Genomic DNA, 4,839 nt, shown 5'->3' with positions numbered 1-4,839 from the left:
CTCTTATTCAGAGGAGGAATAGACCCTGTCTAAGAGTACATTTGTCATAATTAAGCGGAGTTGATTGAGCGCCTAGAGATAGGGTCACAAGATTTTGACGGATTAGGGTGAAACCTAATAAGGGGATCCATAGATCAAGTTAATGCAACCCTAGGGAGTTAATTAGAAAGAGATTTCAATTATTCAACCTAGGGTTAGATGTTGTTAGTTTCGTGAGGGATAATAATATAACTTATGGATTTCTACAAATCAAGTCAAATGAATAAATCGTCTGATTCAAAGTCAAATAACAAGTAAAGTCTAGGTGGATTTTTCCTTAGGTATTCTCTTAATTCAATCGTTTTTCCAAAAGTAATTCCCCAATTCTAGTTTCTTTGAATTCTTAGTTTAGTTAATTACTTAGTTAAAACAAACCCCATTATTCTGAGGCCAGATAATAAAAAGACAGTCATTACTAGTACTTTTAGTTCCTTTGGGTTCGACAATCTGGTCTCGCTAAAGCTATACTACTATTTGATAAGTACACTTGCCTTTATCGTGATAATAGTTAGTTTCAAGAACGATTCATTATAAATATTTAAAACCTGTCACGAATATTACGTATCAAGTTTTTGGCGTCGTTGCTGGGGAACTAAGATATTAGGAACACTCGATTTTTATTACTTTAGCCATTTACTTTTACTGCAATTTAAATTTATTTCTAATTTTTATTACTAATTCTTCTTTTTCCTTTTTTCTGATAGGTTCTTATAGTTTATGACTAGAAGAGACCCGTCAAGACCATTACTTTTTGATAGTGAGATCGATCATACAGTTCGCAGAAACCAAAGAGAAATAAGGCGAAGCTTAAGATACATAGAGAACGAGCAAGAGGATGATATTCAAACCCCAACCGAGGAGATGGCTGAAAACTAAGAAAATCCTCTACCTCCTGCGATTGTTGTTAATCAGAATCCTGCTCCGCGCACTATGTATGATTATGCTAAACCCCATTTAACAGGAACTGACTCAAGTATAGTGAAACCTGCTATTCCTGCAAATAATTTTGAACTGAAACCTAATAAAATTCAAATGATACAACAATTTGTTCAGTTTGATGGTTTGCAGGACGAGGATCCCAACGCTCACTTAGAAAATTTCCTAGAATTTTGTGATACCGTTAAAATTAATGGCATTTCTAATGACGCCATCCATCTTCGGTTGTTTCCCTTTTTGTTAAGGAATAAGGCTAAACAGTGGTTGAACTCATTACCACGAGGGTCAATCACTACATGGGAACAAATGACCGAAAAAATTTTATTAAAATATTTTCCATCGACTAAAATAGCCAAATTACGTAATGATATCTCTTCTTTTGTGTAGATGGATTTAGAAACACTCTACGATGCATGAGAGAGATATAAGGACCTTTTGAGAAGGTTCCCTCACCATGGATTACCACTTTGGCTACAGGTTCAAACGTTCCATAATGGCCTGAATCCTTCGACTCGACAGATGATTGATGTAGCTGCTAGAGGAACAATCAATAATAAAACACCTCAGGGGGCTTACAAGTTTATTGAGGAGATGTCACTGAATAACTATCAGTGGCAAGTTATGAGAACAAAACTGACGAAAGAAACCGGTGTTTTCAACCTCGACGCGGTTACTATACTATCTAACCAAGTAGAACTCTTAAATAAAAAGATTGATTGTTTGTGTGGTTCTACTCAGGAACATCCAGTGATGAGGCGTGATTCGAATGGAGGAGGAGCGTGCACAAAATATCAACCCTTCAACCCTAGCATCAAGGAGGAACAAGTCCAATATATGGGTAACAATAACTCTAGATCCCAAAATAACCCATATAGTAACACTTATAATGCAGGTTGGAGGAACCATCCCAATTTCTTGTGGGGCGGTCAAGGAAATCAAAGGCCACAACATCCTCCGAGTTTTCAACAACCACCTTACCAGCAAGAAAAGAAGCCGAACCTTGAGGAGATGCTAACCAAATTCATCTCGGTGTCAGAAACTCATTTTCAAAATACTGAGACAACACTCAAAAATCAACAAGCATCGATCCATGGGCTCGAAACTCAGATTGGACAGCTTGTCAAATTGATTTCTGAATGACCACAAGGTAGTTTGCCAAGCAACACAAAATCTAACCCAAGAGAACAACTCAACGCGATTACTAGTCAAGATAAGGAAGGGTTAGTCACACTTGAACCAGAACCAATGCAAGAAACTGAGATAAGCAAAGGCAAAGGTGATGTAGACCACAATGAGCAGAAACTGGTAAGTACAGAATACAAACCTCGTGTGCCTTACCTTAACGCGATAAGGAAAGACCGCCCAGATGAACAATTTGCTAAATTCCTTAAACTCTTAAAAACATTACATATTAACTTACTATTTATTGAAGCTCTATCGCAGATGCCAAATGCAATGAAATTTTTAAAGGAGCTTTTAGAAAATAAGCAAAAGTTGGACAAGGCTCCGCATGTGAAGCTAAACGCAATTTGCTCAGCTATTCTACAGAATAAACTACCCAACAAATTGAAGGATCCAGGGAGTTTTACAATTCCTTGCTTAATTGGTAGTTTAGATGTTAATAATGCATTAGCTCATTTAGGGGCTAGTATTAATGTCATGCCTTACAAAATGTTTAAACAACTAGGTCTTGGGAAACCCAAACAGACTACGATGAGCATTCAATTAGCAGATAAAACTATAAAATTTCCTAGGGGTATTATTGAAGATGTGTTAGTTAAAATCGATAAATTTATATTTCCCGTTGACTTCGTTGTTCTAGACATAGAAGAGGATAGCAACACTCCTTTGATTTTAGGAACGCCCTTTTTAGCAACTGCTAGAACAATTATTAATGATGGCATAGGTGAGCTCACACTTCGTGTGGGAGGCAAAACAATTACCCTTCAAGCTCGTAATTCTGGTAACACATCGAAAATTGAAGGTGATTGTCTAAACTGTTCTACTAAAACTAACAATATGGTGCAACCTGCTTTGCAGGAATGAGTTTGAAGGAAGTACATGAGTCATTTTCAAGCAATAATAGAGGACCTATTCATGAAGAACGAAGTCTACAAATTGAGGAGCTATAAGAATGGCGAACACATAAACTGAGAACACATGATAAACCAAAACCACGCCAGAACAAGCTCAACACCCTTCCAAATCAACTTAAGGTTATAAAGTTTTATTAGATGCCGTAGATCCTCACATTGTCACTGTCAAATTGAATGAAGACATCCCTCTTACGGTACTTGGCATTTTTCCATTCGGTACAGTTAAGGTAAGTCATCCCAGGTTCGACACTTTTAAGGTAAACAATACCCGCCTAAAACTTTATTTTGATGTGATTCATAGCAGGAATGAGGAGTGTAAACTCCTCGAACCACCATGACCATTCAATGGAGAGGTAAGTCAAGCTTAGACTATAAATAAGCACTTCTCGGGAGGCAACCCGAGCACTCATAGTATTAATTTCTTTAAATTTTAGTTTTTAACATCTACCATACTAACCAAATCATTGAACGTAGGCTTCCTAAAGCCCACACGGCCAGGCACACGGGTGTGCATTAGGCCATGTGAAAATAGGACAAAGTTTTTTCCCAACACGGGGTGCGATAAGATGCCACGGCCATGCGATATGGCCATAGGCGAAACTGTAAAAACAACACGAGCGTGAGACATGCCCGTGCCATACACCCGTGGTCGACACTGTCAAAACCAACACGGGCATAGACCTATGTACACGGGCGTGGGAGAAGCGAACGGAGATGGACATGGCCATGCAACATGGTCGTGTACACTAATGTGCCCCAATTTCTCTTTAAACACTTATTATTTATTTTATTTTTATATCTATAATTTGAAATTATTGCTTTTATTTCCTTTTAATACTATTTTATCCTGAGTTTTTACAATTTTTATTTTTCAGCTATTTCATTACGAGTAATTATGCTTCAGCATATCTCCTAAAGAGTTCCTGATTTTATCACAGTCATAAAGAGCTCCAAAGCTCATCATCAAATAGGAACTAAAAACTCCAAGGGCAAAGGACTTGGGAAACCCAACCGCTACCACCACCGGAGTATCCTCCTCTACCCTCATCATTGCTTTGGCCGTTTATTCTCTATGACTCCAATTCAAGGAGTTCATTCATCATTCAGGAAGTTTCACTTCTCTCCCTATCTTATGATTATAAATCTATCTTTGCCAATATATCTATCATTGTACATTGAAGGCAATGTACATCTTAAGTGTGGGGGGTCTTTTATATCATCATTAGAAATACCTGAATTCTGTCTTCTTCTCACGTGAATCACTCATATCGCTATTAGAATGAATTTTAATTAATTTATGATTTTTATTGATATGTCTTGAATTAAAATATAGGCATTTATGCATTGATTATTTAAACTTTAAGACATTAGGGAATCAAGCATGATAAGTTGATTTTTGAAGAATTTAAAACTTTTAGGTTGTTTTCCTAAGTTTAAGTATTCTCTTGAGTTGAAATTCACAAGTTTAAACATCAAAAAGCCATAATTTTTTGTGAGATCTTGAGCCTTTAGAGCATCTATTATTTCTTTCATGCTCACTTTTATTATGAGTGCGTCAGTATTGATTTGTTATTCTAGAACTTGTTTGATTATGCATGTCAAGACCACACCACTTGATTTGATATGTCAAAATGATAAAGGCACTTAGGTTTAACCCACTCACTCCACAAAATCCTACCTTCATAATTAACCCTTAGTGAACCCCTTTGAGCCCAACAAGCCATTAATTGATTTACCCTCAACATTAACCCATAACCCAGTATTGTTG

The 4,839-nt window shown here is 36.9% G+C and overlaps 1 non-coding gene across 1 annotated transcript; it reads right to left on the bottom strand.

Moving 5' to 3' along the window:
* Nucleotides 1-1,330: 1,330 nt before the first annotated feature.
* LOC128294452 (small nucleolar RNA R71) lies at nucleotides 1,331-1,436 on the bottom strand. Its single transcript, XR_008284762.1, has one exon. It is a non-coding gene; the product is annotated as a small nucleolar RNA R71 (small nucleolar RNA).
* Nucleotides 1,437-4,839: the final 3,403 nt, after the last annotated feature.

The sequence above is a fragment of the Gossypium arboreum genome, chromosome 6, assembly GCF_025698485.1.
Source record: "Gossypium arboreum isolate Shixiya-1 chromosome 6, ASM2569848v2, whole genome shotgun sequence".
Lineage (NCBI taxonomy): Eukaryota > Viridiplantae > Streptophyta > Magnoliopsida > Malvales > Malvaceae > Gossypium > Gossypium arboreum.
This window is presented reverse-complemented; position numbering and strand designations above follow the sequence as displayed.